Source organism: Phalangium opilio, unplaced genomic scaffold, assembly GCF_054372755.1.
Source record: "Phalangium opilio isolate 3A_F unplaced genomic scaffold, DU_Popi_V2 ptg000352l_1, whole genome shotgun sequence".
Classification (NCBI taxonomy): domain Eukaryota; kingdom Metazoa; phylum Arthropoda; class Arachnida; order Opiliones; family Phalangiidae; genus Phalangium; species Phalangium opilio.
The window spans coordinates 6,956,921-6,979,502 of NW_028324228.1; the positions used below are offsets into that span (position 1 = coordinate 6,956,921).

Sequence of the window (22,582 nt, forward strand, 5' to 3'; positions counted from 1 at the left end):
AATGGTTAGAGCGTTCAGCTGTTATTCAAAAGGTTTGTGGTTCGAGCCCATCCGGGAGCGGTGTTGTGAAGTCTCAGATGTGACGTAAAAAGTCAAAGTTTTTCCACAATACCTGACGAACATTTAATCTTTGGGCTTCCGTGGCGCAATGGTTAGCGCGTTCGGCTGTTAACCGAAAGGTTGGTGGTTCGAGCCCACCCGGGAGCGGTGTTGTGAGGTCTTAGATGTAACGTAAAATTCAGAGTTTTTTAAAAATAACTGACGAACATTTAATTTTTGGGCTTCCGTGGCGCAATGTTTAGAGCGTTCAGCTGTTATTCAAAAGGTTTGTGGTTCGAGCCCATCCGGGAGCGGTGTTGTGAAGTCTCAGATGTGACGTAAAAAGTCAAAGTTTTTCCACAATACCTGACGAACATTTAATCTTTGGGCTTCCGTGAAGCAATGGTTAGCGCGTTCGGCTGTTAACCGAAAGGTTGGTGGTTCGAGCCCACCCGGGAGCGGTGTTGTGAGGTCTTAGATGTAACGTAAAATTCAGAGTTTTTTAAAAATAACTGACGAACATTTAATTTTTGGGCTTCATTGGCGCAATGTTTAGAGCGTTCAGCTGTTATTCAAAAGGTTTGTGGTTCGAGCCCATCCGGGAGCGGTGTTGTGAAATCTCAGATGTGACGTAAAAAGTCAAAGTTTTTCCACAATACCTGACGAACATTTAATCTTTGGGCTTCCGTTGCACAATGGTTAACGCCGTCGGCTGTTAACCGAAAGGTTGGTGGTTCGAGCCCATCCGGGAGCGGTGTTGTGAGGTCTTAGATGTAACGTAAAATTCAGAGTTTTTTAAAAATAACTGACGAACATTTAATTTTTGGTCTTCCGTGGCGCAATGGTTAGAGCGTTCAGCTGTTATTCAAAAGGTTTGTGGTTCGAGCCCATCCGGGAGCGGTGTTGTGAAGTCTCAGATGTGACGTAAAAAGTTAAAGTTTTTCCACAATACCTGACGAACATTTAATCTTTGGGCTTCCGTTGCGCAATGTTTAGAGCGTTCAGCTGTTATTCAAAAGGTTTGTGGTTCGAGCCCATCCGGGAGCGGTGTTGTGAAGTCTCAGATGTGACGTAAAAAGTTAAAGTTTTTCCACAATACCTGACGAACATTTAATTTTTGGGCTTCCGTGAAGCAATGGTTAGCGCGTTCGGCTGTTAACCGAAAGGTTGGTGGTTCGAGCCCACCCGGGAGCGGTGTTGTGAGGTCTTAGATGTAACGTAAAATTCAGAGTTTTTTAAAAATAACTGACGAACATTTAATTTTTGGGCTTCCGTGGCGCAATGTTTAGAGCGTTCAGCTGTTATTCAAAAGGTTTGTGGTTCGAGCCCATCCGGGAGCGGTGTTGTGAAGTCTCAGATGTGACGTAAAAAGTCAAAGTTTTTCCACAATACCTGACGAACATTTAATCTTTGGGCTTCCGTGAAGCAATGGTTAGCGCGTTCGGCTGTTAACCGAAAGGTTGGTGGTTCGAGCCCACCCGGGAGCGGTGTTGTGAGGTCTTAGATGTAACGTAAAATTCAGAGTTTTTTTAAAAATAACTGACGAACATTTAATTTTTGGGCTTCATTGGCGCAATGTTTAGAGCGTTCAGCTGTTATTCAAAAGGTTTGTGGTTCGCGCCCATCCGGGAGCGGTGTTGTGAAGTCTCAGATGTGACGTAAAAAGTCAAAGTTTTTCCACAATACCTGACGAACATTTAATCTTTGGGCTTCCGTTGCACAATGGTTAACGCCGTCGGCTGTTAACCGAAAGGTTGGTGGTTCCAGCCCATCCGGGAGCGGTGTTGTGAGGTCTTAGATGTAACGTAAAATTCAGAGTTTTTTAAAAATAACTGACGAACATTTAATTTTTGGGCTTCCGTGGCGCAATGTTTAGAGCGTTCAGCTGTTATTCAAAAGGTTTGTGGTTCGAGCCCATCCGGGAGCGGTGTTGTGATGTCTCAGATGTGACGTAAAAAGTTAAAGTTTTTCCAAAATACCTGACGAACATTTAATTTTTGGGCTTCCGTGAAGCAATGGTTAGCGCGTTCGGCTGTTAACCGAATGGTTGGTCGTTCGAGCCCACCCGGGAGCGGTGTTGTGAGGTCTTAGATGTAACGTAAAATTCAGAGTTTTTTAAAAATAACTGACGAACATTTAATTTTTGGGCTTCCGTGGCGCAATGTTTAGAGCGTTCAGCTGTTATTCAAAAGGTTTGTGGTTCGAGCCCATCCGGGAGCGGTGTTGTGAAGTCTCAGATGTGACGTAAAAAGTCAAAGTTTTTCCACAATACCTGACGAACATTTAATCTTTGGGCTTCCGTGAAGCAATGGTTAGCGCGTTCGGCTGTTAACCGAAAGGTTGGTGGTTCGAGCCCATCCAAGAGCGGTGTTGTGAGGTCTTAGATGTAACGTAAAATTCAGAGTTTTTTAAAAATAACTGACGAACATTTAATTTTTGGTCTTCCGTGGCGCAATGGTTAGAGCGTTCAGCTGTTATTCAAAAGGTTTGTGGTTCGAGCCCATCCGGGAGCGGTGTTGTGAAGTCTCAGATGTGACGTAAAAAGTTAAAGTTTTTCCACAATACCTGACGAACATTTAATCTTTGGGCTTCCGTTGCGCAATGTTTAGAGCGTTCAGCTGTTATTCAAAAGGTTTGTGGTTCGAGCCCATCCGGGAGCGGTGTTGTGAAGTCTCAGATGTGACGTAAAAAGTTAAAGGTTTTCCACAATACCTGACGAACATTTAATTTTTGGGCTTCCGTGAAGCAATGGTTAGCGCGTTCGGCTGTTAACCGAAAGGTTGGTGGTTCGAGCCCACCCGGGAGCGGTGTTGTGAGGTCTTAGATGTAACGTAAAATTCAGAGTTTTTTAAAAATAACTGACGAACATTTAATTTTTGGGCTTCCGTGGCGCAATGTTTAGAGCGTTCAGCTGTTATTCAAAAGGTTTGTGGTTCGAGCCCATCCGGGAGCGGTGTTGTGAAGTCTCAGATGTGACGTAAAAAGTCAAAGTTTTTCCACAATACCTGACGAACATTTAATCTTTGGGCTTCCGTGAAGCAATGGTTAGCGCGTTCGGCTGTTAACCGAAAGGTTGGTGGTTCGAGCCCACCCGGGAGCGGTGTTGTGAGGTCTTAGATGTAACGTAAAATTCAGAGTTTTTTAAAAATAACTGACGAACATTTAATTTTTGGGCTTCATTGGCGCAATGTTTAGAGCGTTCAGCTGTTATTCAAAAGGTTTGTGGTTCGCGCCCATCCGGGAGCGGTGTTGTGAAGTCTCAGATGTGACGTAAAAAGTCAAAGTTTTTCCACAATACCTGACGAACATTTAATCTTTGGGATTCCGTTGCACAATGGTTAACGCCGTCGGCTGTTAACCGAAAGGTTGGTGGTTCGAGCCCATCCGGGAGCGGTGTTGTGAGGTCTTAGATGTAACGTAAAATTCAGAGTTTTTTAAAAATAACTGACGAACCTTTAATTTTTGGTCTTCCGTGGCGCAATGGTTAGAGCGTTCAGCTGTTATTCAAAAGGTTTGTGGTTCGAGCCCATCCGGGAGCGGTGTTGTGAAGTCTCAGATGTGACGTAAAAAGTCAAAGTTTTTCCACAATACCTGACGAACATTTAATCTTTGGGCTTCCGTGGCGCAATGGTTAGCGCGTTCGGCTGTTAACCGAAAGGTTGGTGGTTCGAGCCCACCCGGGAGCGGTGTTGTGAGGTCTTAGATGTAACGTAAAATTCAGAGTTTTTTAAAAATAACTGACGAACATTTAATTTTTGGGCTTCCGTGGCGCAATGTTTAGAGCGTTCAGCTGTTATTCAAAAGGTTTGTGGTTCGAGCCCATCCGGGAGCGGTGTTGTGAAGTCTCAGATGTGACGTAAAAAGTCAAAGTTTTTCCACAATACCTGACGAACATTTAATCTTTGGGCTTCCGTTGCACAATGGTTAACGCCGTCGGCTGTTAACCGAAAGGTTGGTGGTTCGAGCCCATCCGGGAGCGGTGTTGTGAGGTCTTAGATGTAACGTAAAATTCAGAGTTTTTTAAAAATAACTGACGAACCTTTAATTTTTGGTCTTCCGTGGCGCAATGGTTAGAGCGTTCAGCTGATATTCAAAAGGTTTGTGGTTCGAGCCCATCCGGGAGCGGTGTTGTGAAGTCTCAGATGTGACGTAAAAAGTCAAAGTTTTTCCACAATACCTGACGAACATTTAATCTTTGGGCTTCCGTTGCACAATGGTTAACGCCGTCGGCTGTTAACCGAAAGGTTGGTGGTTCGAGCCCATCCGGGAGCGGTGTTGTGAGGTCTTAGATGTAACGTAAAATTCAGAGTTTTTTAAAAATAACTGACGAACATTTAATTTTTGGGCTTCCGTGGCGCAATGTTTAGAGCGTTCAGCTGTTATTCAAAAGGTTTGTGGTTCGAGCCCATCCGGGAGCGGTGTTGTGATGTCTCAGATGTGACGTAAAAAGTTAAAGTTTTTCCACAATACCTGACGAACATTTAATTTTTGGGCTTCCGTGAAGCAATGGTTAGCGCGTTCGGCTGTTAACCGAATGGTTGGTCGTTCGAGCCCACCCGGGAGCGGTGTTGTGAGGTCTTAGATGTAACGTAAAATTCAGAGTTTTTTAAAAATAACTGACGAACATTTAATTTTTGGGCTTCCGTGGCGCAATGTTTAGAGCGTTCAGCTGTTATTCAAAAGGTTTGTGGTTCGAGCCCATCCGGGAGCGGTGTTGTGAAGTCTCAGATGTGACGTAAAAAGTCAAAGTTTTTCCACAATACCTGACGAACATTTAATCTTTGGGCTTCCGTGAAGCAATGGTTAGCGCGTTCGGCTGTTAACCGAAAGGTTGGTGGTTCGAGCCCACCCGGGAGCGGTGTTCTGAGGTCTTAGATGTAACGTAAAATTCAGTTTTTTAAAAATAACTGACGAACATTTAATTTTTGGGCTTCATTGGCGCAATGTTTAGAGCGTTCAGCTGTTATTCAAAAGGTTTGTGGTTCGAGCCCATCCGGGAGCGGTGTTGTGAAGTCTCAGATGTGACGTAAAAAGTCAAAGTTTTTCCACAATACCTGACGAACATTTAATCTTTGGGCTTCCGTTGCACAATGGTTAACGCCGTCGGCTGTTAACCGAAAGGTTGGTGGTTCGAGCCCATCCAAGAGCGGTGTTGTGAGGTCTTAGATGTAACGTAAAATTCAGAGTTTTTTAAAAATAACTGACGAACATTTAATTTTTGGTCTTCCGTGGCGCAATGGTTAGAGCGTTCAGCTGTTATTCAAAAGGTTTGTGGTTCGAGCCCATCCGGGAGCGGTGTTGTGAAGTCTCAGATGTGACGTAAAAAGTTAAAGTTTTTCCACAATACCTGACGAACATTTAATCTTTGGGCTTCCGTTGCGCAATGTTTAGAGCGTTCAGCTGTTATTCAAAAGGTTTGTGGTTCGAGCCCATCCGGGAGCGGTGTTGTGAAGTCTCAGATGTGACGTAAAAAGTTAAAGTTTTTCCACAATACCTGACGAACATTTAATTTTTGGGCTTCCGTGAAGCAATGGTTAGCGCGTTCGGCTGTTAACCGAAAGGTTGGTGGTTCGAGCCCACCCGGGAGCGGTGTTGTGAGGTCTTAGATGTAACGTAAAATTCAGAGTTTTTTAAAAATAACTGACGAACATTTAATTTTTGGGCTTCCGTGGCGCAATGTTTAGAGCGTTCAGCTGTTATTCAAAAGGTTTGTGGTTCGAGCCCATCCGGGAGCGGTGTTGTGAAGTCTCAGATGTGACGTAAAAAGTCAAAGTTTTTCCACAATACCTGACGAACATTTAATCTTTGGGCTTCCGTGAAGCAATGGTTAGCGCGTTCGGCTGTTAACCGAAAGGTTGGTGGTTCGAGCCCACCCGGGAGCGGTGTTGTGAGGTCTTAGATGTAACGTAAAATTCAGAGTTTTTTAAAAATAACTGACGAACATTTAATTTTTGGGCTTCAATGGCGCAATGTTTAGAGCGTTCAGCTGTTATTCAAAAGGTTTGTGGTTCGCGCCCATCCGGGAGCGGTGTTGTGAAGTCTCAGATGTGACGTAAAAAGTCAAAGTTTTTCCACAATACCTGACGAACATTTAATCTTTGGGCTTCCGTTGCACAATGGTTAACGCCGTCGGCTGTTAACCGAAAGGTTGGTGGTTCGAGCCCATCCGGGAGCGGTGTTGTGAGGTCTTAGATGTAACGTAAAATTCAGAGTTTTTTAAAAATAACTGACGAACCTTTAATTTTTGGTCTTCCGTGGCGCAATGGTTAGAGCGTTCAGCTGTTATTCAAAAGGTTTGTGGTTCGAGCCCATCCGGGAGCGGTGTTGTGAAGTCTCAGATGTGACGTAAAAAGTCAAAGTTTTTCCACAATACCTGACGAACATTTAATCTTTGGGCTTCCGTGGCGCAATGGTTAGCGCGTTCGGCTGTTAACCGAAAGGTGGGTGGTTCAAGCCCACCCGGGAGCGGTGTTGTGAGGTCTTAGATGTAACGTAAAATTCAGAGTTTTTTAAAAATAACTGACGAACATTTAATTTTTGGGCTTCCGTGGCGCAATGTTTAGAGCGTTCAGCTGTTATTCAAAAGGTTTGTGGTTCGAGCCCATCCGGGAGCGGTGTTGTGAAGTCTCAGATGTGACGTAAAAAGTCAAAGTTTTTCCACAATACCTGACGAACATTTAAACTTTGGGCTTCCGTTGCACAATGGTTAACGCCGTCGGCTGTTAACCGAAAGGTTGGTGGTTCGAGCCCATCCGGGAGCGGTGTTGTGAGGTCTTAGATGTAACGTAAAATTCAGAGTTTTTTAAAAATAACTGACGAACCTTTAATTTTTGGTCTTCCGTGGCGCAATGGTTAGAGCGTTCAGCTGTTATTCAAAAGGTTTGTGGTTCGAGCCCATCCGGGAGCGGTGTTGTGAAGTCTCAGATGTGACGTAAAAAGTCAAAGTTTTTCCACAATACCTGACGAACATTTAATCTTTGGGCTTCCGTTGCACAATGGTTAACGCCGTCGTCTGTTAACCGAAAGGTTGGTGGTTCGAGCCCACCCGGGAGCGGTGTTGTGAGGTCTTAGATGTAACGTAAAATTCAGAGTTTTTTAAAAATAACTGACGAACATTTAATTTTTGGGCTTCCGTGGCGCAATGTTTAGAGCGTTCAGCTGTTATTCAAAAGGTTTGTGGTTCGAGCCCATCCGGGAGCGGTGTTGTGAAGTCTCAGATGTGACGTAAAAAGTCAAAGTTTTTCCACAATACCTGACGAACATTTAATCTTTGGGCTTCCGTGAAGCAATGGTTAGCGCGTTCGGCTGTTAACCGAAAGGTTGGTGGTTCGAGCCCACCCGGGAGCGGTGTTGTGAGGTCTTAGATGTAACGTAAAATTCAGAGTTTTTTAAAAATAACTGACGAACATTTAATTTTTGGGCTTCAATGGCGCAATGTTTAGAGCGTTCAGCTGTTATTCAAAAGGTTTGTGGTTCGCGCCCATCCGGGAGCGGTGTTGTGAAGTCTCAGATGTGACGTAAAAAGTCAAAGTTTTTCCACAATACCTGACGAACATTTAATCTTTGGGCTTCCGTTGCACAATGGTTAACGCCGTCGGCTGTTAACCGAAAGGTTGGTGGTTCGAGCCCATCCGGGAGCGGTGTTGTGAGGTCTTAGATGTAACGTAAAATTCAGAGTTTTTTAAAAATAACTGACGAACCTTTAATTTTTGGTCTTCCGTGGCGCAATGGTTAGAGCGTTCAGCTGTTATTCAAAAGGTTTGTGGTTCGAGCCCATCCGGGAGCGGTGTTGTGAAGTCTCAGATGTGACGTAAAAAGTCAAAGTTTTTCCACAATACCTGACGAACATTTAATCTTTGGGCTTCCGTGGCGCAATGGTTAGCGCGTTCGGCTGTTAACCGAAAGGTTGGTGGTTCGAGCCCACCCGGGAGCGGTGTTGTGAGGTCTTAGATGTAACGTAAAATTCAGAGTTTTTTAAAAATAACTGACGAACATTTAATTTTTGGGCTTCCGTGGCGCAATGTTTAGAGCGTTCAGCTGTTATTCAAAAGGTTTGTGGTTCGAGCCCATCCGGGAGCGGTGTTGTGAAGTCTCAGATGTGACGTAAAAAGTCAAAGTTTTTCCACAATACCTGACGAACATTTAATCTTTGGGCTTCCGTTGCACAATGGTTAACGCCGTCGGCTGTTAACCGAAAGGTTGGTGGTTCGAGCCCATCCGGGAGCGGTGTTGTGAGGTCTTAGATGTAACGTAAAATTCAGAGTTTTTTAAAAATAACTGACGAACCTTTAATTTTTGGTCTTCCGTGGCGCAATGGTTAGAGCGTTCAGCTGTTATTCAAAAGGTTTGTGGTTCGAGCCCATCCGGGAGCGGTGTTGTGAAGTCTCAGATGTGACGTAAAAAGTCAAAGTTTTTCCACAATACCTGACGAACATTTAATCTTTGGGCTTCCGTTGCACAATGGTTAACGCCGTCGTCTGTTAACCGAAAGGTTGGTGGTTCGAGCCCATCCGGGAGCGGTGTTGTGAGGTCTTAGATGTAACGTAAAATTCAGAGTTTTTTAAAAATAACTGACGAACATTTAATTTTTGGTCTTCCGTGGCGCAATGGTTAGAGCGTTCAGCTGTTATTCAAAAGGTTTGTGGTTCGAGCCCATCCGGGAGCGGTGTTGTGAAGTCTCAGATGTGACGTAAAAAGTTAAAGTTTTTCCACAATACCTGACGAACATTTAATCTTTGGGCTTCCGTTGCGCAAGGTTTAGAGCGTTCAGCTGTTATTCAAAAGGTTTGTGGTTCGAGCCCATCCGGGAGCGGTGTTGTGAAGTCTCAGATGTGACGTAAAAAGTTAAAGTTTTTCCACAATACCTGACGAACATTTAATTTTTGGGCTTCCGTGAAGCAATGGTTAGCGCGTTCGGCTGTTAACCGAAAGGTTGGTGGTTCGAGCCCACCCGGGAGCGGTGTTGTGAGGTCTTAGATGTAACGTAAAATTCAGAGTTTTTTAAAAATAACTGACGAACATTTAATTTTTGGGCTTCCGTGGCGCAATGTTTAGAGCGTTCAGCTGTTATTCAAAAGGTTTGTGGTTCGAGCCCATCCGGGAGCGGTGTTGTGAAGTCTCAGATGTGACGTAAAAAGTCAAAGTTTTTCCACAATACCTGACGAACATTTAATCTTTGGGCTTCCGTGAAGCAATGGTTAGCGCGTTCGGCTGTTAACCGAAAGGTTGGTGGTTCGAGCCCACCCGGGAGCGGTGTTGTGAGGTCTTAGATGTAACGTAAAATTCAGAGTTTTTTAAAAATAACTGACGAACATTTAATTTTTGGGCTTCATTGGCGCAATGTTTAGAGCGTTCAGCTGTTATTCAAAAGGTTTGTGGTTCGAGCCCATCCGGGAGCGGTGTTGTGAAGTCTCAGATGTGACGTAAAAAGTCAAAGTTTTTCCACAATACCTGACGAACATTTAATCTTTGGGCTTCCGTTGCACAATGGTTAACGCCGTCGGCTGTTAACCGAAAGGTTGGTGGTTCGAGCCCATCCGGGAGCGGTGTTGTGAGGTCTTAGATGTAACGTAAAATTCAGAGTTTTTTAAAAATAACTGACGAACATTTAATTTTTGGTCTTCCGTGGCGCAATGGTTAGAGCGTTCAGCTGTTATTCAAAAGGTTTGTGGTTCGAGCCCATCCGGGAGCGGTGTTGTGAAGTCTCAGATGTGACGTAAAAAGTTAAAGTTTTTCCACAATACCTGACGAACATTTAATCTTTGGGCTTCCGTTGCGCAATGTTTAGAGCGTTCAGCTGTTATTCAAAAGGTTTGTGGTTCGAGCCCATCCGGGAGCGGTGATGTGAAGTCTCAGATGTGACGTAAAAAGTTAAAGTTTTTCCACAATACCTGACGAACATTTAATTTTTGGGCTTCCGTGAAGCAATGGTTAGCGCGTTCGGCTGTTAACCGAAAGGTTGGTGGTTCGAGCCCACCCGGGAGCGGTGTTGTGAGGTCTTAGATGTAACGTAAAATTCAGAGTTTTTTAAAAATATCTGACGAACATTTAATTTTTGGGCTTCATTGGCGCAATGTTTAGAGCGTTCAGCTGTTATTCAAAAGGTTTGTGGTTCGCGCCCATCCGGGAGCGGTGTTGTGAAGTCTCAGATGTGACGTAAAAAGTCAAAGTTTTTCCACAATACCTGACGAACATTTAATCTTTGGGCTTCCGTTGCACAATGGTTAACGCCGTCGGCTGTTAACCGAAAGGTTGGTGGTTCGAGCCCACCCGGGAGCGGTGTTGTGAGGTCTTAGATGTAACGTAAAATTCAGAGTTTTTTAAAAATAACTGACGAACATTTAATTTTTGGGCTTCCGTGGCGCAATGTTTAGAGCGTTCAGCTGTTATTCAAAAGGTTTGTGGTTCGAGCCCATCCGGGAGCGGTGTTGTGAAGTCTCAGATGTGACGTAAAAAGTCAAAGTTTTTCCACAATACCTGACGAACATTTAATCTTTGGGCTTCCGTGAAGCAATGGTTAGCGCGTTCGGCTGTTAACCGAAAGGTTGGTGGTTCGAGCCCACCCGGGAGCGGTGTTGTGAGGTCTTAGATGTAACGTAAAATTCAGAGTTTTTTAAAAATAACTGACGAACATTTAATTTTTGGGCTTCATTGGCGCAATGTTTAGAGCGTTCAGCTGTTATTCAAAAGGTTTGTGGTTCGCGCCCATCCGGGAGCGGTGTTGTGAAGTCTCAGATGTGACGTAAAAAGTCAAAGTTTTTCCACAATACCTGACGAACATTTAATCTTTGGGCTTCCGTTGCACAATGGTTAACGCCGTCGGCTGTTAACCGAAAGGTTGGTGGTTCGAGCCCACCCGGGAGCGGTGTTGTGAGGTCTTAGATGTAACGTAAAATTCAGAGTTTTTTAAAAATAACTGACGAACATTTAATTTTTGGGCTTCCGTGGCGCAATGTTTAGAGCGTTCAGCTGTTATTCAAAAGGTTTGTGGTTCGAGCCCATCCGGGAGCGGTGTTGTGAAGTCTCAGATGTGACGTAAAAAGTCAAAGTTTTTCCACAATACCTGACGAACATTTAATCTTTGGGCTTCCGTGAAGCAATGGTTAGCGCGTTCGGCTGTTAACCGAAAGGTTGGTGGTTCGAGCCCACCCGGGAGCGGTGTTGTGAGGTCTTAGATGTAACGTAAAATTCAGAGTTTTTTAAAAATAACTGACGAACATTTAATTTTTGGGCTTCATTGGCGCAATGTTTAGAGCGTTCAGCTGTTATTCAAAAGGTTTGTGGTTCGCGCCCATCCGGGAGCGGTGTTGTGAAGTCTCAGATGTGACGTAAAAAGTCAAAGTTTTTCCACAATACCTGACGAACATTTAATCTTTGGGCTTCCGTTGCACAATGGTTAACGCCGTCGGCTGTTAACCGAAAGGTTGGTGGTTCGAGCCCATCCGGGAGCGGTGTTGTGAGGTCTTAGATGTAACGTAAAATTCAGAGTTTTTTAAAAATAACTGACGAACCTTTAATTTTTGGTCTTCCGTGGCGCAATGGTTAGAGCGTTCAGCTGTTATTCAAAAGGTTTGTGGTTCGAGCCCATCCGGGAGCGGTGTTGTGAAGTCTCAGATGTGACGTAAAAAGTCAAAGTTTTTCCACAATACCTGACGAACATTTAATCTTTGGGCTTCCGTGGCGCAATGGTTAGCGCGTTCGGCTGTTAACCGAAAGGTTGGTGGTTCGAGCCCACCCGGGAGCGGTGTTGTGAGGTCTTAGATGTAACGTAAAATTCAGAGTTTTTTAAAAATAACTGACGAACATTTAATTTTTGGGCTTCCGTGGCGCAATGTTTAGAGCGTTCAGCTGTTATTCAAAAGGTTTGTGGTTCGAGCCCATCCGGGAGCGGTGTTGTGAAGTCTCAGATGTGACGTAAAAAGTCAAAGTTTTTCCACAATACCTGACGAACATTTAATCTTTGGGCTTCCGTTGCACAATGGTTAACGCCGTCGGCTGTTAACCGAAAGGTTGGTGGTTCGAGCCCATCCGGGAGCGGTGTTGTGAGGTCTTAGATGTAACGTAAAATTCAGAGTTTTTTAAAAATAACTGACGAACCTTTAATTTTTGGTCTTCCGTGGCGCAATGGTTAGAGCGTTCAGCTGTTATTCAAAAGGTTTGTGGTTCGAGCCCATCCGGGAGCGGTGTTGTGAAGTCTCAGATGTGACGTAAAAAGTCAAAGTTTTTCCACAATACCTGACGAACATTTAATCTTTGGGCTTCCGTTGCACAATGGTTAACGCCGTCGTCTGTTAACCGAAAGGTTGGTGGTTCGAGCCCATCCGGGAGCGGTGTTGTGAGGTCTTAGATGTAACGTAAAATTCAGAGTTTTTTAAAAATAACTGACGAACATTTAATTTTTGGTCTTCCGTGGCGCAATGGTTAGAGCGTTCAGCTGTTATTCAAAAGGTTTGTGGTTCGAGCCCATCCGGGAGCGGTGTTGTGAAGTCTCAGATGTGACGTAAAAAGTTAAAGTTTTTCCACAATACCTGACGAACATTTAATCTTTGGGCTTCCGTTGCGCAAGGTTTAGAGCGTTCAGCTGTTATTCAAAAGGTTTGTGGTTCGAGCCCATCCGGGAGCGGTGTTGTGAAGTCTCAGATGTGACGTAAAAAGTTAAAGTTTTTCCACAATACCTGACGAACATTTAATTTTTGGGCTTCCGTGAAGCAATGGTTAGCGCGTTCGGCTGTTAACCGAAAGGTTGGTGGTTCGAGCCCACCCGGGAGCGGTGTTGTGAGGTCTTAGATGTAACGTAAAATTCAGAGTTTTTTAAAAATAACTGACGAACATTTAATTTTTGGGCTTCCGTGGCGCAATGTTTAGAGCGTTCAGCTGTTATTCAAAAGGTTTGTGGTTCGAGCCCATCCGGGAGCGGTGTTGTGAAGTCTCAGATGTGACGTAAAAAGTCAAAGTTTTTCCACAATACCTGACGAACATTTAATCTTTGGGCTTCCGTGAAGCAATGGTTAGCGCGTTCGGCTGTTAACCGAAAGGTTGGTGGTTCGAGCCCACCCGGGAGCGGTGTTGTGAGGTCTTAGATGTAACGTAAAATTCAGAGTTTTTTAAAAATAACTGACGAACATTTAATTTTTGGGCTTCATTGGCGCAATGTTTAGAGCGTTCAGCTGTTATTCAAAAGGTTTGTGGTTCGAGCCCATCCGGGAGCGGTGTTGTGAAGTCTCAGATGTGACGTAAAAAGTCAAAGTTTTTCCACAATACCTGACGAACATTTAATCTTTGGGCTTCCGTTGCACAATGGTTAACGCCGTCGGCTGTTAACCGAAAGGTTGGTGGTTCGAGCCCATCCGGGAGCGGTGTTGTGAGGTCTTAGATGTAACGTAAAATTCAGAGTTTTTTAAAAATAACTGACGAACATTTAATTTTTGGTCTTCCGTGGCGCAATGGTTAGAGCGTTCAGCTGTTATTCAAAAGGTTTGTGGTTCGAGCCCATCCGGGAGCGGTGTTGTGAAGTCTCAGATGTGACGTAAAAAGTTAAAGTTTTTCCACAATACCTGACGAACATTTAATCTTTGGGCTTCCGTTGCGCAATGTTTAGAGCGTTCAGCTGTTATTCAAAAGGTTTGTGGTTCGAGCCCATCCGGGAGCGGTGATGTGAAGTCTCAGATGTGACGTAAAAAGTTAAAGTTTTTCCACAATACCTGACGAACATTTAATTTTTGGGCTTCCGTGAAGCAATGGTTAGCGCGTTCGGCTGTTAACCGAAAGGTTGGTGGTTCGAGCCCACCCGGGAGCGGTGTTGTGAGGTCTTAGATGTAACGTAAAATTCAGAGTTTTTTAAAAATATCTGACGAACATTTAATTTTTGGGCTTCATTGGCGCAATGTTTAGAGCGTTCAGCTGTTATTCAAAAGGTTTGTGGTTCGCGCCCATCCGGGAGCGGTGTTGTGAAGTCTCAGATGTGACGTAAAAAGTCAAAGGTTTTCCACAATACCTGACGAACATTTAATCTTTGGGCTTCCGTTGCACAATGGTTAACGCCGTCGGCTGTTAACCGAAAGGTTGGTGGTTCGAGCCCACCCGGGAGCGGTGTTGTGAGGTCTTAGATGTAACGTAAAATTCAGAGTTTTTTAAAAATAACTGACGAACATTTAATTTTTGGGCTTCCGTGGCGCAATGTTTAGAGCGTTCAGCTGTTATTCAAAAGGTTTGTGGTTCGAGCCCATCCGGGAGCGGTGTTGTGAAGTCTCAGATGTGACGTAAAAAGTCAAAGTTTTTCCACAATACCTGACGAACATTTAATCTTTGGGCTTCCGTGAAGCAATGGTTAGCGCGTTCGGCTGTTAACCGAAAGGTTGGTGGTTCGAGCCCACCCGGGAGCGGTGTTGTGAGGTCTTAGATGTAACGTAAAATTCAGAGTTTTTTAAAAATAACTGACGAACATTTAATTTTTGGGCTTCATTGGCGCAATGTTTAGAGCGTTCAGCTGTTATTCAAAAGGTTTGTGGTTCGAGCCCATCCGGGAGCGGTGTTGTGAAGTCTCAGATGTGACGTAAAAAGTCAAAGTTTTTCCACAATACCTGACGAACATTTAATCTTTGGGCTTCCGTTGCACAATGGTTAACGCCGTCGGCTGTTAACCGAAAGGTTGGTGGTTCGAGCCCATCCGGGAGCGGTGTTGTGAGGTCTTAGATGTAACGTAAAATTCAGAGTTTTTTAAAAATAACTGACGAACATTTAATTTTTGGTCTTCCGTGGCGCAATGGTTAGAGCGTTCAGCTGTTATTCAAAAGGTTTGTGGTTCGAGCCCATCCGGGAGCGGTGTTGTGAAGTCTCAGATGTGACGTAAAAAGTTAAAGTTTTTCCACAATACCTGACGAACATTTAATCTTTGGGCTTCCGTTGCGCAATGTTTAGAGCGTTCAGCTGTTATTCAAAAGGTTTGTGGTTCGAGCCCATCCGGGAGCGGTGATGTGAAGTCTCAGATGTGACGTAAAAAGTTAAAGTTTTTCCACAATACCTGACGAACATTTAATTTTTGGGCTTCCGTGAAGCAATGGTTAGCGCGTTCGGCTGTTAACCGAAAGGTTGGTGGTTCGAGCCCACCCGGGAGCGGTGTTGTGAGGTCTTAGATGTAACGTAAAATTCAGAGTTTTTTAAAAATATCTGACGAACATTTAATTTTTGGGCTTCATTGGCGCAATGTTTAGAGCGTTCAGCTGTTATTCAAAAGGTTTGTGGTTCGCGCCCATCCGGGAGCGGTGTTGTGAAGTCTCAGATGTGACGTAAAAAGTCAAAGTTTTTCCACAATACCTGACGAACATTTAATCTTTGGGCTTCCGTTGCACAATGGTTAACGCCGTCGGCTGTTAACCGAAAGGTTGGTGGTTCGAGCCCATCCGGGAGCGGTGTTGTGAGGTCTTAGATGTAACGTAAAATTCAGAGTTTTTTAAAAATAACTGACGAACCTTTAATTTTTGGTCTTCCGTGGCGCAATGGTAAGAGCGTTCAGCTGTTATTCAAAAGGTTTGTGGTTCGAGCCCATCCGGGAGCGGTGTTGTGAAGTCTCAGATGTGACGTAAAAAGTCAAAGTTTTTCCACAATACCTGACGAACATTTAATCTTTGGGCTTCCGTGGCGCAATGGTTAGCGCGTTCGGCTGTTAACCGAAAGGTTGGTGGTTCGAGCCCACCCGGGAGCGGTGTTGTGAGGTCTTAGATGTAACGTAAAATTCAGAGTTTTTTAAAAATAACTGACGAACATTTAATTTTTGGGCTTCCGTGGCGCAATGTTTAGAGCGTTCAGCTGTTATTCAAAAGGTTTGTGGTTCGAGCCCATCCGGGAGCGGTGTTGTGAAGTCTCAGATGTGACGTAAAAAGTCAAAGTTTTTCCACAATACCTGACGAACATTTAATCTTTGGGCTTCCGTTGCACAATGGTTAACGCCGTCGGCTGTTAACCGAAAGGTTGGTGGTTCGAGCCCATCCGGGAGCGGTGTTGTGAGGTCTTAGATGTAACGTAAAATTCAGAGTTTTTTAAAAATAACTGACGAACCTTTAATTTTTGGTCTTCCGTGGCGCAATGGTTAGAGCGTTCAGCTGTTATTCAAAAGGTTTGTGGTTCGAGCCCATCCGGGAGCGGTGTTGTGAAGTCTCAGATGTGACGTAAAAAGTCAAAGTTTTTCCACAATACCTGACGAACATTTAATCTTTGGGCTTCCGTTGCACAATGGTTAACGCCGTCGTCTGTTAACCGAAAGGTTGGTGGTTCGAGCCCATCCGGGAGCGGTGTTGTGAGGTCTTAGATGTAACGTAAAATTCAGAGTTTTTTAAAAATAACTGACGAACATTTAATTTTTGGTCTTCCGTGGCGCAATGGTTAGAGCGTTCAGCTGTTATTCAAAAGGTTTGTGGTTCGAGCCCATCCGGGAGCGGTGTTGTGAAGTCTCAGATGTGACGTAAAAAGTTAAAGTTTTTCCACAATACCTGACGAACATTTAATCTTTGGGCTTCCGTTGCGCAAGGTTTAGAGCGTTCAGCTGTTATTCAAAAGGTTTGTGGTTCGAGCCCATCCGGGAGCGGTGTTGTGAAGTCTCAGATGTGACGTAAAAAGTTAAAGTTTTTCCACAATACCTGACGAACATTTAATTTTTGGGCTTCCGTGAAGCAATGGTTAGCGCGTTCGGCTGTTAACCGAAAGGTTGGTGGTTCGAGCCCACCCGGGAGCGGTGTTGTGAGGTCTTAGATGTAACGTAAAATTCAGAGTTTTTTAAAAATAACTGACGAACATTTAATTTTTGGGCTTCCGTGGCGCAATGTTTAGAGCGTTCAGCTGTTATTCAAAAGGTTTGTGGTTCGAGCCCATCCGGGAGCGGTGTTGTGAAGTCTCAGATGTGACGTAAAAAGTCAAAGTTTTTCCACAATACCTGACGAACATTTAATCTTTGGGCTTCCGTGAAGCAATGGTTAGCGCGTTCGGCTGTTAACCGAAAGGTTGGTGGTTCGAGCCCACCCGGGAGCGGTGTTGTGAGGTCTTAGATGTAACGTAAAATTCAGAGTTTTTTAAAAATAACTGACGAACATTTAATTTTTGGGCTTCATTGGCGCAATGTTTAGAGCGTTCAGCTGTTATTCAAAAGGTTTGTGGTTCGAGCCCATCCGGGAGCGGTGTTGTGAAGTCTCAGATGTGACGTAAAAAGTCAAAGTTTTTCCACAATACCTGACGAACATTTAATCTTTGGGCTTCCGTTGCACAATGGTTAACGCCGTCGGCTGTTAACCGAAAGGTTGGTGGTTCGAGCCCATCCGGGAGCGGTGTTGTGAGGTCTTAGATGTAACGTAAAATTCAGAGTTTTTTAAAAATAACTGACGAACATTTAATTTTTGGTCTTCCGTGGCGCAATGGTTAGAGCGTTCAGCTGTTATTCAAAAGGTTTGTGGTTCGAGCCCATCCGGGAGCGGTGTTGTGAAGTCTCAGATGTGACGTAAAAAGTTAAAGTTTTTCCACAATACCTGACGAACATTTAATCTTTGGGCTTCCGTTGCGCAATGTTTAGAGCGTTCAGCTGTTATTCAAAAGGTTTGTGGTTCGAGCCCATCCGGGAGCGGTGATGTGAAGTCTCAGATGTGACGTAAAAAGTTAAAGTTTTTCCACAATACCTGACGAACATTTAATTTTTGGGCTTCCGTGAAGCAATGGTTAGCGCGTTCGGCTGTTAACCGAAAGGTTGGTGGTTCGAGCCCACCCGGGAGCGGTGTTGTGAGGTCTTAGATGTAACGTAAAATTCAGAGTTTTTTAAAAATAACTGACGAACATTTAATTTTTGGGCTTCATTGGCGCAATGTTTAGAGCGTTCAGCTGTTATTCAAAAGGTTTGTGGTTCGCGCCCATCCGGGAGCGGTGTTGTGAAGTCTCAGATGTGACGTAAAAAGTCAAAGTTTTTCCACAATACCTGACGAACATTTAATCTTTGGGCTTCCGTTGCACAATGGTTAACGCCGTCGGCTGTTAACCGAAAGGTTGGTGGTTCGAGCCCATCCGGGAGCGGTGTTGTGAGGTCTTAGATGTAACGTAAAATTCAGAGTTTTTTAAAAATAACTGACGAACCTTTAATTTTTGGTCTTCCGTGGCGCAATGGTTAGAGCGTTCAGCTGTTATTCAAAAGGTTTGTGGTTCGAGCCCATCCGGGAGCGGTGTTGTGAAGTCTCAGATGTGACGTAAAAAGTTAAAGTTTTTCCACAATACCTGACGAACATTTAATCTTTGGGCTTCCGTTGCGCAATGTTTAGAGCGTTCAGCTGTTATTCAAAAGGTTTGTGGTTCGAGCCCATCCGGGAGCGGTGTTGTGAAGTCTCAGATGTGACGTAAAAAGTTAAAGTTTTTCCACAATACCTGACGAACATTTAATTTTTGGGCTTCCGTGAAGCAATGGTTAGCGCGTTCGGCTGTTAACCGAAAGGTTGGTGGTTCGAGCCCACCCGGGAGCGGTGTTGTGAGGTCTTAGATGTAACGTAAAATTCAGAGTTTTTTAAAAATAACTGACGAACATTTAATTTTTGGGCTTCCGTGGCGCAATGTTTAGAGCGTTCAGCTGTTATTCAAAAGGTTTGTGGTTCGAGCCCATCCGGGAGCGGTGTTGTGAAGTCTCAGATGTGACGTAAAAAGTCAAAGTTTTTCCACAATACCTGACGAACATTTAATCTTTGGGCTTCCGTGGCGCAATGGTTAGCGCGTTCGGCTGTTAACCGAAAGGTTGGTGGTTCGAGCCCACCCGGGAGCGGTGTTGTGAGGTCTTAGATGTAACGTAAAATTCAGAGTTTTTTAAAAATAACTGACGAACATTTAATTTTTGGGCTTCATTGGCGCAATGTTTAGAGCGTTCAGCTGTTATTCAAAAGGTTTGTGGTTCGCGCCCATCCGGGAGCGGTGTTGTGAAGTCTCAGATGTGACGTAAAAAGTCAAAGTTTTTCCACAATACCTGACGAACATTTAATCTTTGGGCTTCCGTTGCACAATGGTTAACGCCGTCGGCTGTTAACCGAAAGGTTGGTGGTTCGAGCCCATCCGGGAGCGGTGTTGTGAGGTCTTAGATGTAACGTAAAATTCAGAGTTTTTTAAAAATAACTGACGAACCTTTAATTTTTGGTCTTCCGTGGCGCAATGGTTAGAGCGTTCAGCTGTTATTCAAAAGGTTTGTGGTTCGAGCCCATCCGGGAGCGGTGTTGTGAAGTCTCAGATGTGACGTAAAAAGTCAAAGTTTTTCCACAATACCTGACGAACATTTAATCTTTGGGCTTCCGTTGCACAATGGTTAACGCCGTCGGCTGTTAACCGAAAGGTTGGTGGTTCGAGCCCATCCGGGAGCGGTGTTGTGAGGTCTTAGATGTAACGTAAAATTCAGAGTTTTTTAAAAATAACTGACGAACATTTAATTTTTGGTCTTCCGTGGCGCAATGGTTAGAGCGTTCAGCTGTTATTCAAAAGGTTTGTGGTTCGAGCCCATCCGGGAGCGGTGTTGTGAAGTCTCAGATGTGACGTAAAAAGTTAAAGTTTTTCCACAATACCTGACGAACATTTAATCTTTGGGCTTCCGTTGCGCAATGTTTAGAGCGTTCAGCTGTTATTCAAAAGGTTTGTGGTTCGAGCCCATCCGGGAGCGGTGTTGTGAAGTCTCAGATGTGACGTAAAAAGTTAAAGTTTTTCCACAATACCTGACGAACATTTAATTTTTGGGCTTCCGTGAAGCAATGGTTAGCGCGTTCGGCTGTTAACCGAAAGGTTGGTGGTTCGAGCCCACCCGGGAGCGGTGTTGTGAGGTCTTAGATGTAACGTAAAATTCAGAGTTTTTTAAAAATAACTGACGAACATTTAATTTTTGGGCTTCCGTGGCGCAATGTTTAGAGCGTTCAGCTGTTATTCAAAAGGTTTGTGGTTCGAGCCCATCCGGGAGCGGTGTTGTGAAGTCTCAGATGTGACGTAAAAAGTCAAAGTTTTTCCACAATACCTGACGAACATTTAATCTTTGGGCTTCCGTGGCGCAATGGTTAGCGCGTTCGGCTGTTAACCGAAAGGTTGGTGGTTCGAGCCCACCCGGGAGCGGTGTTGTGAGGTCTTAGATGTAACGTAAAATTCAGAGTTTTTTAAAAATAACTGACGAACATTTAATTTTTGGGCTTCATTGGCGCAATGTTTAGAGCGTTCAGCTGTTATTCAAAAGGTTTGTGGTTCGCGCCCATCCGGGAGCGGTGTTGTGAAGTCTCAGATGTGACGTAAAAAGTCAAAGTTTTTCCACAATACCTGACGAACATTTAATCTTTGGGCTTCCGTTGCACAATGGTTAACGCCGTCGGCTGTTAACCGAAAGGTTGGTGGTTCGAGCCCATCCGGGAGCGGTGTTGTGAGGTCTTAGATGTAACGTAAAATTCAGAGTTTTTTAAAAATAACTGACGAACCTTTAATTTTTGGTCTTCCGTGGCGCAATGGTTAGAGCGTTCAGCTGTTATTCAAAAGGTTTGTGGTTCGAGCCCATCCGGGAGCGGTGTTGTGAAGTCTCAGATGTGACGTAAAAAGTCAAAGTTTTTCCACAATACCTGACGAACATTTAATCTTTGGGCTTCCGTTGCACAATGGTTAACGCCGTCGGCTGTTAACCGAAAGGTTGGTGGTTCGAGCCCATCCGGGAGCGGTGTTGTGAGGTCTTAGATGTAACGTAAAATTCAGAGTTTTTTAAAAATAACTGACGAACATTTAATTTTTGGTCTTCCGTGGCGCAATGGTTAGAGCGTTCAGATGTTATTCAAAAGGTTTGTGGTTCGAGCCCATCCGGGAGCGGTGTTGTGAAGTCTCAGATGTGACGTAAAAAGTTAAAGTTTTTCCACAATACCTGACGAACATTTAATCTTTGGGCTTCCGTTGCGCAATGTTTAGAGCGTTCAGCTGTTATTCAAAAGGTTTGTGGTTCGAGCCCATCCGGGAGCGGTGTTGTGAAGTCTCAGATGTGACGTAAAAAGTTAAAGTTTTTCCACAATACCTGACGAACATTTAATTTTTGGGCTTCCGTGAAGCAATGGTTAGCGCGTTCGGCTGTTAACCGAAAGGTTGGTGGTTCGAGCCCACCCGGGAGCGGTGTTGTGAGGTCTTAGATGTAACGTAAAATTCAGAGTTTTTTAAAAATAACTGACGAACATTTAATTTTTGGGCTTCCGTGGCGCAATGTTTAGAGCGTTCAGCTGTTATTCAAAAGGTTTGTGGTTCGAGCCCATCCGGGAGCGGTGTTGTGAAGTCTCAGATGTGACGTAAAAAGTCAAAGTTTTTCCACAATACCTGACGAACATTTAATCTTTGGGCTTCCGTGAAGCAATGGTTAGCGCGTTCGGCTGTTAACCGAAAGGTTGGTGGTTCGAGCCCACCCGGGAGCGGTGTTGTGAGGTCTTAGATGTAACGTAAAATTCAGAGTTTTTTAAAAATAACTGACGAACATTTAATTTTTGGGCTTCATTGGCGCAATGTTTAGAGCGTTCAGCTGTTATTCAAAAGGTTTGTGGTTCGCGCCCATCCGGGAGCGGTGTTGTGAAGTCTCAGATGTGACGTAAAAAGTCAAAGTTTTTCCACAATACCTGACGAACATTTAATCTTTGGGCTTCCGTTGCACAATGGTTAACGCCGTCGGCTGTTAACCGAAAGGTTGGTGGTTCGAGCCCATCCGGGAGCGGTGTTGTGAGGTCTTAGATGTAACGTAAAATTCAGAGTTTTTTAAAAATAACTGACGAACCTTTAATTTTTGGTCTTCCGTGGCGCAATGGTTAGAGCGTTCAGCTGTTATTCAAAAGGTTTGTGGTTCGAGCCCATCCGGGAGCGGTGTTGTGAATTCTCAGATGTGACGTAAAAAGTTAAAGTTTTTCCACAATACCTGACGAACATTTAATCTTTGGGCTTCCGTTGCGCAATGTTTAGAGCGTTCAGCTGTTATTCAAAAGGTTTGTGGTTCGAGCCCATCCGGGAGCGGTGTTGTGAAGTCTCAGATGTGACGTAAAAAGTTAAAGTTTTTCCACAATACCTGACGAACATTTAATTTTTGGGCTTCCGTGAAGCAATGGTTAGCGCGTTCGGCTGTTAACCGAAAGGTTGGTGGTTCGAGCCCACCCGGGAGCGGTGTTGTGAGGTCTTAGATGTAACGTAAAATTCAGAGTTTTTTAAAAATAACTGACGAACGTTTAATTTTTGGGCTTCCGTGGCGCAATGTTTAGAGCGTTCAGCTGTTATTCAAAAGGTTTGTGGTTCGAGCCCATCCGGGAGCGGTGTTGTGAAGTCTCAGATGTGACGTAAAAAGTCAAAGTTTTTCCACAATACCTGACGAACATTTAATCTTTGGGCTTCCGTGAAGCAATGGTTAGCGCGTTCGGCTGTTAACCGAAAGGTTGGTGGTTCGAGCCCACCCGGGAGCGGTGTTGTGAGGTCTTAGATGTAACGTAAAATTCAGAGTTTTTTAAAAATAACTGACGAACATTTAATTTTTGGGCTTCATTGGCGCAATGTTTAGAGCGTT

At 44.3% G+C, this 22,582-nt stretch overlaps 7 non-coding genes across 7 annotated transcripts; all 7 read left to right on the plus strand.

Annotated features, from left to right (window-relative positions):
* The first annotated feature begins 134 nt into the window (after positions 1 to 134).
* TRNAN-GUU (transfer RNA asparagine (anticodon GUU)) lies at positions 135 to 207 on the plus strand. Its single transcript has one exon. It is a non-coding gene; the product is annotated as a tRNA-Asn (tRNA).
* A 3,445-nt stretch (positions 208 to 3,652) lies between these two features.
* Positions 3,653 to 3,725, plus strand: TRNAN-GUU (transfer RNA asparagine (anticodon GUU)). The gene has a single exon. It is a non-coding gene; the product is annotated as a tRNA-Asn (tRNA).
* A 4,174-nt stretch (positions 3,726 to 7,899) lies between these two features.
* On the plus strand, positions 7,900 to 7,972 carry TRNAN-GUU (transfer RNA asparagine (anticodon GUU)). Its single transcript has one exon. It is a non-coding gene; the product is annotated as a tRNA-Asn (tRNA).
* Positions 7,973 to 11,709: 3,737 nt separating this feature from the next.
* TRNAN-GUU (transfer RNA asparagine (anticodon GUU)) lies at positions 11,710 to 11,782 on the plus strand. The gene has a single exon. It is a non-coding gene; the product is annotated as a tRNA-Asn (tRNA).
* Positions 11,783 to 15,666: 3,884 nt separating this feature from the next.
* On the plus strand, positions 15,667 to 15,739 carry TRNAN-GUU (transfer RNA asparagine (anticodon GUU)). Its single transcript has one exon. It is a non-coding gene; the product is annotated as a tRNA-Asn (tRNA).
* Positions 15,740 to 18,744: 3,005 nt separating this feature from the next.
* On the plus strand, positions 18,745 to 18,817 carry TRNAN-GUU (transfer RNA asparagine (anticodon GUU)). Its single transcript has one exon. It is a non-coding gene; the product is annotated as a tRNA-Asn (tRNA).
* Positions 18,818 to 20,063: 1,246 nt separating this feature from the next.
* On the plus strand, positions 20,064 to 20,136 carry TRNAN-GUU (transfer RNA asparagine (anticodon GUU)). Its single transcript has one exon. It is a non-coding gene; the product is annotated as a tRNA-Asn (tRNA).
* The last annotated feature ends 2,446 nt before the right edge of the window (positions 20,137 to 22,582 follow it).